Source organism: Miscanthus floridulus, chromosome 16 (genome assembly GCF_019320115.1).
Source record: "Miscanthus floridulus cultivar M001 chromosome 16, ASM1932011v1, whole genome shotgun sequence".
NCBI classification, from domain to species: Eukaryota; Viridiplantae; Streptophyta; class Magnoliopsida; order Poales; family Poaceae; genus Miscanthus; species Miscanthus floridulus.
Window position 1 is genome coordinate 110,022,165 of NC_089595.1, and position 12,947 is coordinate 110,035,111.

Consider the following 12,947-nt stretch of genomic DNA (forward strand, 5'->3'; position numbering starts at 1 on the left):
TCTACAGCTTCTAATGCTTCTAAACTTGTCTCATACTTGGATTGTGACACTGTTAGCCAATTGGATGATTCATTTGACATCTTGAAATGGTGGCATGAGCACAAACTGACATATCTAGTGCTGTCCATCATGGCTAAAGATGTTTTAACTGTTCCCGTGTCTACCATATCTTCAGAATCTACGTTTAGTATGACTAGTAGGATCATCGAGGAGTGGCGGAGGAGGCTGAAGCCGGAGATGGTGGAGTGTCTCACCTGCGTCAAGGACTGGGAGTTGGCGGAGGCAAGGCTGTAGCACAATGTGGAGGACCCAGAGCTGGAGGAAACATTTGAAGAGCTTTATCTTGATTAGTGCCCCGACCGCCAAGGTAAATCACAACCCTAACTTCCTCTTCTTCTTTTGCTAACTGATCAGTGCTCCTAATGCTAACTCTGTTTTTCTTTTGCAGCTGGCCAGCTGGGAGCTTGAACTTGAAGCTTGAAGCATATCTTTATTAGTTTAGTCTTTACATTTAGCTTGAACTTGGCTCTGTAATATGAGAACTTGGACTTGGACAATGATGTAAGAACATTGAACTTTAATAGAGCTAGGCTGTACTCTTTTCCTGACTAGGGTTTCTCACAAGGGTGAGTTTTACATAGCAGGTTTTTAATGAGGCAGCCATTGCACATGCTCCAAATATATTCCTATTTTCTTAACTCTGTGTGTTTGCTGTGTTTTCCTAACTAGTTGAGTTGTGCACTTGTGCTGATGAACTTGGGTTAAAAATGTGTTAGTGTCTGAGCCGGCACGGGCACTGGCGTGCCAACGTGCCTGCTGGCACGACACGGCATGGTTTCCCCTCCATAGTGTCGTGCCTGGGCTGCCACTTAGGCACGATGGCACTAACAGGCACGGCACGGCGGGCCGCCGTGCCGCATAGTGCCATGCCTCGCCGTGCCGTGCCGATGTTGTGCCCGTGCCGTGCCGGGCGGCCCATTTGGAAAAGATTATCAACCGCGGGAGGAGCATGGGTAGTGAGCGGCTGAAACGAGCGATCAAGATTTTTTTGAATGAAAAACGAGCGATCAGGATTAGGATTGGAAAACAAGAAAGAAGATACCCACACCGTCAGGCCCTCGCGAGTCGAACAGGCAGAAGCATGGGCTGGCAAGTGCAAGTGGCAACTGGCAGCCTTTATAACCCCCCTCCCCCGGACCCTCTCAACTCCTCGTCGATCGCTCTCTCCGTTTCTCACCAAAAGCGATCCAACCTCCTATCCCACACCGCCAGCGCCAGGCTACCATGGCTGCTGCAGTCTGTGCCCGTTCCGCCGTGACAGTATGGTCCTGGGTTGATGTCGCGGACCGCCAGGGACGGCGGACCTGTGGCTCCCCTCTCTCCATGGGAGGGTGCGGCTGCCGCCTCTCGGGGTCGTCGGGCTCGGGCGGGCGCCGCCCGTCGGTCACTGGGTGGGCTGGCTTGCCGGCATCGCCCAATCGATTTGTCGCTCTACAAGGCCTCCACAACGACTTCCAGCTCCGACCTGCGTCGCCTTATCTGGTTCGCATCCACAAGACCTCACAGAAGATCGCGCGAGGATGCGCCGACAAGACCTAGCCGAAGAAGGCTTCGCCGATGACGTACGTCTAGATCGCGCGAGGACGCGAGGTCGACCGCTCTACCACGCCCGGTAGCCCCCTCGACGTCCGCGGGGTTGCCCCGCTCGTCCTCGGCCACGACCAGGAAGAGAAGGGGCAGGGGTTGCGAGGACAGTTCACCCAGCGGCAGCGCCACTTGCTGGCACCCGCCAGCCCCCTCGCCGTCCGCGGGGCTACCCCACCCGTCCTCGGCCACGACGAGGAGGAGAAGGGGTCGACGGGGTCTGTGGGGGCAGTTCGCTCGGTGGCAGCGCCACGTGCGGGCTCCCGTCACCGCGGCCTCGCTGCCGGATTCGTCGACCACGTCGACGGCCAGGGCGGGAGCCCAAACCCAGCGCCCATGCCCTCGTCGACCGCGGGTGGTGCCTCCGCTGCCGCCACGGGTGGCGGGCATGGCCACGCATTTCTTGGTGGTGTTGGTCCAGGCTGTGGCGGTGGTGGCGGCGGTGGCGGAGGCCACGGAGGAGGCCCTGGCGGCGGCGGCGACATCGCGCAGTTTTACCGACGCCCGCTACCTTTGCTGGTATGTTCGATGTGCCCGCAACCTTCTTACCTACTGGTCCATTACGCGCCCTCGCTGCGTCGGCAAATCACCTTGTTAAGGCGCAGGTAAAAACATGTTTAATCTTTGTATGAAAATAATATTAGGAGTTTAATGTAGATATATCATGCACAAAAACCAAAAGATCAGAGCTTTTTTTATATGGTGCAGGACAAATCTACCATGCATACTTTTGAAATCATGGCACTTTCTATGCGTGGTAATAATAAATTTACAACGCAAAATTTAGAACATCGTCTTAAAACCTCAAGGCCACACAAAGCACTGTAAGCTAACACTGGTGATTAAGAACTTCCACACTACTAAAAACCTGACAGCCGTAACATGCCTGAAATCATTTTAATGTTACGAAGCTGAGTTAAAACCCTCGTGGCATACTGAAACCTGTAGAAAATGTGCACATAAATTGGAGCATTAGTTTAGGAACTAAGAAAATAAATCTGACAAAGATTTTTAGAATATGAAGGTAGGAGGAAGCAAGGACAACATAAATATAACTGCGGCAAGAGGTATGTTGACTGTGTTCGAATCAATGAAATTGATGCTATATTTATACATCACAGTCACGATGCTCAGCAACAGTAACATGAATAAGGACATGAACCATTTTATTTTATTTTATTTTATTTTGCGATAGAAGCGTGAAACAAAGTGGCATGATTAATAAATGTTCGTCAACAAACCTATAAACTGAGTAAAAATCTAAAGTGAGCATTACAGATGGCCCCGTTCGGCTGGCAGAATTTTGGCTGAAACTGGCTGAAAAACACTGTTCTGGTTGAATTGTTGTGAGAGAAAAACGCTGTTTCGGCTGAAAAAAGAAGCCGAACAAGCCGAATATGAGGTAAGCCGAACGGGATAAAGTCTCAGACTTGGACAAATAAAAGAGAGTGTGCAATATTCTTTGTATTCTTTGTTGGATGAATTTCAGCTAGACCACTGGTCCATTGTTTATAAAAATTTAGCAATCCTATGCCAAGCTCAAGATGGCATAGTAATCACCTGATATTTTAAATTAAGAGGAATCACTCTTGGCAAAAAATTCTTTGTTTTAGCTCCTAGCTCACAAAATCCAAACAAAATCAAATAGGTGACATTAGCACTTACCTAATCTCTCTAGAATGAATGGAAGGGTATCTCTTAATTAAAGTTGTTTGTAATCCTCGTCGCCATTTTTTTTGTTGCGTTGCTCGCCATCCACGTGTACATATTATTTGTTCTCAAACACAAAGCACCTACATTGGCAAACTAGCAAGGCAATTTCGGAAATAGTGAGCACTAAAAATAAAATTGTAGTCCAGGATTGCAAGCTGCCATGCTAGCGGTCTAAGTAGGAAACAAATTCAAGCTGATTGTAATCCACATAAGTTTTTTTTGTGACCTACATCGGCAAACCAACGAGTCATGTAAAAACTAATCCTGCAACCTATTATTCAAGCAATAACAAGAGCACCAATCCTCTTATTCACGTATATTATATACTTTAGTTGCTGTAAATGTCTGAAAAAATTCCCCCATTGCATTGACTACTTACTGAAAGTAGAACACTGCCACAATAACATAAACCACCTAACAAGCTCACAATTTAGAACATTTTCAATAAATATACTCTAGATATAAAATATGAACTAATTAACTAAATCAGAATGGATATAAAACGGGGAAACCCAAAATCGAGGGGGATCCCCAATAAATCATTGGGGAGAGCTAGCCCACGTCAGTCCAGCATGAGCAGTACGTCAAAATTAGAACGGCAAATATCGATATGGGAAAAAAAGAAAAAAAAAGATGAAGAGAGAACAAATAGAACCGGAGGATGGGGGAATAAAGGGGAGGAGATTTGATCCGGTTCCCCTTCTGAATTCTGGCTTGTAAATTGGTGGACAAAATGTATCAAGTGAACATATCTATGAGGTGGCAATTAAGTGTTTTTTGTCTTGCTAGTCACATCTAATTTTGAACCCACGATGTAAAGAAATTGCATGATGTGAGAGAACTTGAGAAAAGCATCGATGTCTGAAGTTAAGGAATTAACAGAACCAAATAAATTGAACCAAACAAAAATGTGATACCCAAGAAAATATCAGAAAAGAAGCAATGTGAATATATTTTTCCCTGCTTCGTCTACTACATAGACTGCAGGTACCAAAACCAGTGAAGCACATATATTTGAGCTTATTCTCGAGATGGGAGTCAATTGCTTGATGATCTAGTTTTTCGTTCACAACAGCATCATGTAAGTAGATGACTTTATTATAGAATTAATTTATTTGGTGAACAAAGAAAAAGCACAAAAAAAAAAACTAAACATTACAAAAAATTTCCAACCAGGGATCGTACCATTACCTGCAGTAAACAGAAGCAGCACATCTCGTTTGCACAGTTAGCACATTGTGAGCACCGGCTGAATCTGCCCAAAACTACGACAAGGAGCAACAACGCGTGGTGTGGTCATAATACTAATATTAATTTTAGGTTTAGCCCATGCAAAAGGAATGTGTTCACGAAAATCAATTTAACTTATTCAACAAGAACAAACCCGTGAAACCAATTTAACTTATGCAACACGAAGTAAACATTATCAGAGTGATGATAATGTAGAAATGGTAGAGGTAGTCTTGTAGAACAATAGAACCATAAAGAGCAGTGTGAGTTGTACCAGGTTAATATTATGAGTGCTGATATGTCATGGAACCAACCACACAAACCTGATTTAGAGTAAATCTGCACCCAAAAAACAAGGGTAGAAAATTACACTTCTTTGAGCAGCATAGTCAAGTTTCGAAGGAAATCTCTGCGTATGCAATAGATGAATTCATCTAAACTGTGTGTGGCCTCAAAATTCTTGGAAACATTAGTAAAAGATGGAAAGCAACATATTGAACCAAAATATCTTGCGCTAGGTGCTATAACAATTAGAGGATATTTTGGACATGCAACTACGAACATAAAACAAAGAGAGCAGATATTTTGGACATGCAACTACGAACATAAAACAAAGAGAGTAGAATATATGGCACCTAAATAGAAATTTATCTAGCCTCAGATATTTTGGACCTCTAGGTACTAGTATGAAGATGGAAACACTATATATAAGGGTGTACATGAATTAAGAGGCACGTAGAACTAAGATGCAGCTGGTAGAGTGTTTTACTGGTCCATAACTGCACTATCATCAGAGCATTAAACCTAGCACCCACCATCAGCGCATAACTGTGCATTTATCACCATAATATCCCTGCAAGGAAGAAAATAAATATTGAATGTACCAACCATTGTAAATAGGTGGTAAAGAGAAAAAAATGTTATAGAACTTTAGCTAAATTATGTCATACTACTTTATTATACACAGAACACGTAGCAGAACCACCGCGCAATATTGTTCGAAATCTAAATATGGAAGTGCGAATTTTACAGCAAAATTCTAAAAAACTTGAATGGAATACTCCATACTAAAAGTAATCAGACAAAAAGCGAAAAATAACAGCAACAAATTTCAGCAGCTCTTCCATACTCATGGCAAATATCAAAACAAGAATAGATGGAATACAGCACGGATCCTCTCCCTGGAGGTGGCATGGCAAAAAAATCAGTAAAGATTAAACAACAAATAAATCATGAATGGAGGAAGCTACCGATTAGTGCGCGCCCGGGGGCCTGTGCAAGTTTGCCATCGCCAGGAGGGAACGCAGGCTGTAGCAGCGACCTGTGCAAAGGGGAAGATGGATGGAGGAAGGATTCGAGGAGGAGCCATGAGACCGAGCAGGAGGACCTCGGCCGGCGAGCGCGCACCAGGGGCGGAGAGGCCGGCGTGGCGCTCGGCGGCAGCGACCTTGCCGGGGGGTGCAGCGAGGACAGCGCTTCGGAGCGCGGCCTCACAAGGGTTGAGACGGGTACGCCGGGGAGGAAGGGCCGACGGCCTCGCAAGGGCGGAGACGGGTGCGGTGTTGGCCACGGTGCGGGGAGGAGAAGAGTCGGGAGGGAGAGGAGAAGTGTCGGGAAGGAAAGGTGTGGGGAAGAAGCAGCTGGAAGCTGAGTATATATTTGTTTATCCGGATTCTTATGTGAAGCCAGAGAAGCCAAGTAAAATCAGAGGAGAAGGCGTTGGAAGAGAGAGGAAACACAAGAAGCAGCTTCGAATCGAAGCGGATCCAACCAATCTCAGCCACACGATGGCAGATCGGACGACTGGGAACAATTCGGGTGATGTGGACGCGGTTCCTGGCGGCCAAAGCAAGCTGGCTTAATGATAGTAGATTCCTCGGGTGCTGCACCCTGATGGCCGTGTGCTATGCACACCGGTGTTCCTATGCGGATGCTGCCTGGTACTTGCTTCCATTACCGATTGTTCCAGATCGGAACATGGCCATGGTACTCATGTACCAACACTTCCCGATTCCACCCTGACCTTGGATGTTAGTCAAGGCGAAGAAATTAGGTGACACCATCCTGTACCACTACGTGGGTGTTCTTCAAGTTGTGGGCGTGGATCCTTCAGACATCTGGAATGTACTCCTCCACTCCTACCATATTCATGGAGGAGTTGGAGCGCGTGGGAGAATCGTCGAGTACAAGGAGACCAAGTTTAGTGCAGCGAAGAGAAACTATTATCCTTAGCCTTTGTCGTGGTACTAGTGGGCTGAAGCTACTTTGTTTATTGGAAGCCTCAAGGTAGGAATAATTAATTTTTTATCATCGAATCGCACCTTCTCAAATAGCAGCTTTAGATTTGGTGATACGCTTTTAGCAGCAGAGAGAGAAAAACGATACACATTTACCACTTTTGCTCGCGTGGCACGCCAGCTCCGCAGTCCAGCTCGGACCCGAGTCAGCAGGTTTAGGTAAAAAGACCTCCGCTGCCCCTGGCGTCTTTGTCCTCCCCGCACCCTCCCTCCCCCGTCCCGTCCCGTCCTGGCGTGCCAATGCTCGCCCACGCTGCTCAACCTCCTCATGCTGCTCTCCATCCTCTCCACCAACCTCCTCACGCTCCTTGCCTTCCTATCCCCCCACGCGCACCCCACCCCCGCCGCCACCGCAAACCTCTCCACCTCCTCCTCCTCGTTCGCCATCTCCACGTAGGTGTCTGCCATCGCACGAGAGATCGACGCGACCCACCTCGTCCCACACTGGGTGGCGGGCGACGATGGCAGCACCACCCTGCCCCTGGAGCTGCTCCTCTTCCTGTCCCCGCACGCACTCTCGCTGGGCCGCGACGCGCGCACGGGGCTCACCCACATGCCGGCCTCCATCGCGCACGCCTCCTTCCGCTCCCTGACCATGCTCGCGCTCCTTGCCGCGTTCGCCACCTACGCGCCCTACGCCGCCTGCCCACGCAACGCCACACTCCCGCACCGCCTCATCTCCAAGGCCTGCGAGCCGCTGCCCCGCCGCCGTTGCCTCTCCAGTGGCCCGCGCGCCGCGCTCCCGTCCTCCAACATGGGCGTCGACAGCCACCGCTGGGTGAAGCCGCGCCACGACCATGTGTTCCTCATCGACGACGTCCTGCGCCTCTCCGCCGGCGCCGACAAGATCCGGATCGGCTTCGACGTCGCCGGCGGCGCCGCCAACTTCGCCGCCTGGATGAGGGAGCGCGGGGTCATCGTCTTCACCACGGTGCTCGACAACGCCGGGAAGCCCATGAATGAGTTCGTGGCGGCCAGGGGACTGTTCCCGCTGCTGCTCTCGCCTGCCCTCCTCCGCCGCCGCCGCCCACATCGCCGTCGTGGCATTCCTCGCGGCCTCCGCACCCGACTTCGATGCCACCGCCAGGGAGCTCTTCGCGCGCCCCAACGGCCGTGCGCGCCGTGCGGTCCACGAGGGAGGTCCCTCCGTGCTCGTCTCCGATGTTGTCATCGCCACAGCGGACCAATTTGAGGCCGCCGTCGGGAACTCCTCCTCCCAGACCATCCTCAGGGGCCTGTGGGGCAACTGGGCTGCTGCGGAGGAGGCGAGAGGCCCCGTTTCGAGCTCGTCGACCTCGTCCACGGCAGGCACCACATCGGCCTCGAGCTCCTGCGCGTGCTCTAGGTGCCGCCATGTTCGTCGCCGGCGCCGAGCGCGGCCGTGGACCTGCAGGTCGTGGCCCCGGTTGCCTCGCCCCCAACTTCCCCTATGTCCTGTCAGCCGCCGCCATGGACCTCATCGTCGGCCATGGCCGGAGCTCGAGCAAGGAAGGGATAGAGATAGAAGAAATAGATGAGGGGCAAAAATGTCATTTTCCGTGGCCGGTCTATGCTGTCAGGTCGAGTTGGCGTGCCACGTCAGCGAAAATGGCAAGAATGTATCAAATGCTCTCTCTTGATGGTAAATATGCAGGAGCAATTTTAAAAGTGCTATCTAGAGAGGTGACATCCGTTATAATGGTAAAAAGTTAAATATCCCTGGAGGTGTGATTGTTTGCATGTCACTGCTTGATGCTTGTAGAGATGTTTATTGAATAATATGCTGATTGCTACGTTATATCGCTAGTAATTAAAGATGTGATCTTAATGTAAGGATTATCAAATGGATATATTTTGCTCATCTGTGAATTCGTTATTGAGGATCCATGACTTTTTTTGCTGGGTTATTGCTTAATGATTACTATCGAACTAGTATTTACTAATGTCTGCCTCGTCTTTGTAAGTGAAGTTTGTACCTTGATTGATGTTCCTCAGCAAAACATTTGATGCTTCTGCAATTGCTATTCGGTTGAGACTAATAATAGGCGAGAGAGTTAAATAGAAATTACAAATTTCATGGAGTCATGGTTAAGTTAGCAAATGAACTGAGTGCATTTTTTAGATAAAAGAGATAGAGGTCAGTATATTCAAGTACTTCCAATGGTTAGCATTTTAGTTCAAAGAGTTAAAACTCTGCACAATCCCTTATGTGCTCAGGTAATTGGAAGAGACTTTGACCAGCACCTGATTGTTGCTTGTCATTCATCCTGTAAAGAGATATCAGTTAGCAGTACAGTGTAGTTCTCATTTTTGCCTGGCTAGTTCTGATAGTCGTAAAGACTACAGTTCACTTCCTATAATGTGAGACTACCGTTGCCCTTGCACGAGCTTTTCGCATGCACGATTGTGGGCTTAAACAGACTGTTATCCTGTCCTTGGTTGAAATGACTGTTCGATGCACCAGAAGCGTGTACTCACTTCATCCGCTATGAGATTCGCAACATTCCGTACGCTAGTTATATGCTTACCATAGACATGCTGCTGAGCAACTAGGCCCTTTTGGATGATTGATTTTGGACTCTCAAATTCGGTAAACAGGCGCTCTCTCTCTCTCTCTCTCTCTCTCTCTCTCTCTCTCTCTCTCTCTCTCTCTATATATATATATATATATATATATATATATATATATATATATATATATATATAACAACTACTCTATAGCTGGCTACAAAATAACTTATTCTGTAGCCACCTTGAGTTACTATAATTACTATGTTAATTTATGAGATTATAGTAACTCCTTACTAAGTGGTTTTACTATAACGTTATGGTAAATATCCCTATGTGTTATAGTAACCCAACTATAGTAAATATATATTGACATTATCGTAAATTAGTATATAAAATTATGGTAAATGGAGGTGGCTATAGAATAACTTATTTTGTAGCTGGCTACTGAATAGCCTCTCCCTATATATATATATATATATATATATATATATATATATATATATATATATATATATATATATATATATATATATATATATATATATATATAAACAAAAGTTGGAGTAATAAGACCCATAAAAGGAAAAGGTTCACATTACATCCCCCAACTTTTTGTTTTTTTCTCCCTGAGTTCTAAAACCGGATCAACCGTCTCCCTGAACTTTTAAAACCATTCGTTTCATCTCCCTGACAAGTTATAAGCAGTTTTCAAAGGCGATTTTGTCTTTTTTACCTCCCTGAACTTTTAAAACCACTCGTTTTATCTCCCTAACAGGTTCTAAGCCATTTCCATTGGCGATTTTGTCTTTTTTTTTATTTATTTCGGCTGAATCTTTAAAAAATCATAATAAATCACAGAAAAATCATAAAATGGAAAATCCAATTTTATTGGACTCCACGCGAGTAGATCTACATAGTAAATATATAATATGGTATACTTTGATACAAATTTTTTGCTATAACTTTAGATCTATGCTTTTCTATAATTAATTCATAGCTGCAGTTTCTATGGTCCAATTGTGATAAAATTTTTATGCTGGGCTAATTATTATATACTTGAACTACAAAAATTTCATACTCATTAGATCATGTATAACTTAGTTATAAATTTATTTAGGTGTATGCTTGTTAAAAAGTATAATCTACAACTAAGTTATACATGATCCCCGTAAAAAAGCAGCCGGTTTGGGCCTTATAATTTTAGACGGCCCATCTGAATCGTCCCCTCCGCCCCTCGTCACCCGCGACCTGGCAGGCGGCAGCGGCTAAAGTCCTTCGAAACAACTCCGAAATACATTTTAAATTTCAGTGGAAAACTTTAGCATTTCGAAATTTTGAATTTTTTTCTTAGTTTTTCTTGTGCACAGAAAACAAATACAGAGACAACAACTCTTTAGACTTTAGAGATATAAAAGATTTATTTTGTTACAGATATTCCAAATGAGAGATGAATTTGTCTCAGTTAAGCAAAGAAGGTTATGTCCTTAAAGAAACAGATCAGCTATAACCAAAAGGAAAAATATACAAGCAAAGCCAATAATGTCGCCCTAGTTCAGCGGCAGAGCAGGTCGGTGTGCGGGCAGAGTTCCCTGTACGCATGCTTGATGGTGTTCTCGGCGACGCCGGTGGCCGCGGACACGTCCCGGATTGACCTCCCGGCGCCGGCCTGGAGTTCCATGGCCATGTAGATGATGGCGACGGTGGTGGAATCCGGGTTGCGCCGCATGTCGAGATGGTCCTGCATCCTCCGCACCACGCGGCCTCCTGCACGGCACGCACCTCGGCCTCCCCCATCCCTAGAAGCGAGCTGACCCGCTCCACGTAGTCCGCCGCGCGCACGACGCCGATGTCCATGGTCTCCCCGCTAGCCCCGTCCCCGAGGCGCTTCCCGATGAGCGCGATGAGATTGCCGATGTCCTTCCTCGCCGCGGGCCTGTCACGCGTCGCCGCCGCCAGCTCTTTGAATGTCCGGGGAGCGTCCGCGCGGCGGCACGCCACGTAGAGGCACGTCGCGTAGAGCGCGTCGCCGCTCCTCCTCGCGCCCTTGGTGTAGTAGTGGTGCGCCTTGCCGTTGCGCTCCTCCATCATGAACACCTCCACTGCACAGTCCCGCGCGCCCGCCGCGATCCCGAGTGGGGCCGACATGTCGGCGATGGCGCGGTACGCCTCACTGTTATACCCCATGAGCCGTGGCATCTCCCCCCGTCGAAGAACCTGCTTCACCCCCCAAGCAGGAGAATTTGGGAATCGCTGACGATGTTGTAGTCCTCCCAGGTAGCTGACGACGGTGGTAGACCTGTCTAGCACTTGAGGGATAGCATTGTTACCTTTCTTTACCTGACAGGGCTTAAGGATTGTTGCTGGTTGGGCTTCTGTGGCTTGCAAATCAGTGATTAGAGAAGGCTAGTGTGTAATCTGGGTGGAATTGCTTGAGTTGGGAAATATGGGAGACTGGATGAATGCGACTGTCTGTTGGAAGCTCCAAACGATATGTCACAGTACCAATTCTTTCCAATACTTTGTATTGCCCAAAGAACTTGTAAGACAACTTAGGAAAGGGTCGATTGGCAACTAACGATTGTGTATAGGGCTGCAGTCGGAGGAGTACCTGATCACCGACAGAAAACTATAGATCAGTTCTGCTTTTGTTAGCTTGCATTTTCATTCTATTTTGGGTCAGTTCCGGTCTTTGTTTCAGCAGGTTGAGATGTTCCTCTCAATGTGCAATGAGCATAGTGACTGATGGAGAAGCATATGCGGAAGGAATCTGTTGACGCTGAAAAGGATCCGGATCACACACCAGCGAGGGTAGCACGCCTGTGGTTGATAAATGACCTAGATCGCAGCAAGAACGTAGCAAGATCGACGAAACCAATCTATAGACCGATTAGACTGATGATGAGCCCGTTCTTCGCCTGGTAGACTCCCGAACACCACCCGGGAAGACCTACCGGGGAGGAGCACGTGATGGGTGTCATAGGATCGGCAAGGCCACCTAAAACGCCGTCAAATCTCCTTTTTGCTTGGTGCCTTGAATTATATTGTCCCAAATATTTTTCGACACGTTCTCTATGTCATAAACTCATATGGTCTATCCCTCATTCTCCGTTGGCACAATTTTACGTGTCAACATATGCCTCCTGTTTTTAGGTGAATGAAGCATGAACCTAAAAACATAAAAGCACTAAATAGCAACGATGCCCAGCTTCCTTGGCTATCTAGCATCTAAGGGCGATGTATACATCGTCATATTTGTTCTAAGGGCGATACATGTACCTGCCATTGTTTGGAGAACACCATAGGCTTCTTGATTTTTTTAAATACCTTTCATTGATTGCTCTTGAGAGACTTTTACCTTGCAACGTCTCCTGCAGATATGAATTTTCAAATATTATTTTGATCATTTTATAAGAACCCTCCAACTCGGTTACTACTTGCCAAACTTATTTACTTTAGTTCCAAGTGGCAATACGGTTTTCTACACTAAATCTTCGAATTGGAATGACTTGCTTTTAAGTTTCTTGTCATATATGCCCAGGCAATTCCAACTTCGATTTTTGGGACGATTTTTGA

The 12,947-nt window shown here is 46.9% G+C and overlaps 1 long non-coding RNA gene and 1 pseudogene across 3 annotated transcripts; both read right to left on the reverse strand.

Annotated features, from left to right (window-relative positions):
• Positions 1–2,320: 2,320 nt before the first annotated feature.
• On the reverse strand, positions 2,321–6,208 carry LOC136513461 (uncharacterized). Of its 3 annotated transcripts, none has more exons than XR_010773371.1 (5): positions 5,838–6,208; positions 5,368–5,440; positions 4,549–4,926; positions 3,310–3,450; positions 2,321–2,586 (listed from the first exon to the last, which is right to left on the reverse strand). It is a non-coding gene; the product is annotated as an uncharacterized lncRNA (long non-coding RNA). The 3 variants fall into 3 exon arrangements; XR_010773370.1 differs by having other exon boundaries at positions 4,549–4,622; positions 4,862–5,440; XR_010773369.1 differs by having other exon boundaries at positions 4,549–5,440.
• Positions 6,209–10,926: 4,718 nt separating this feature from the next.
• LOC136511262 (transcription initiation factor IIB-like) lies at positions 10,927–11,558 on the reverse strand (annotated as a pseudogene).
• Positions 11,559–12,947: the final 1,389 nt, after the last annotated feature.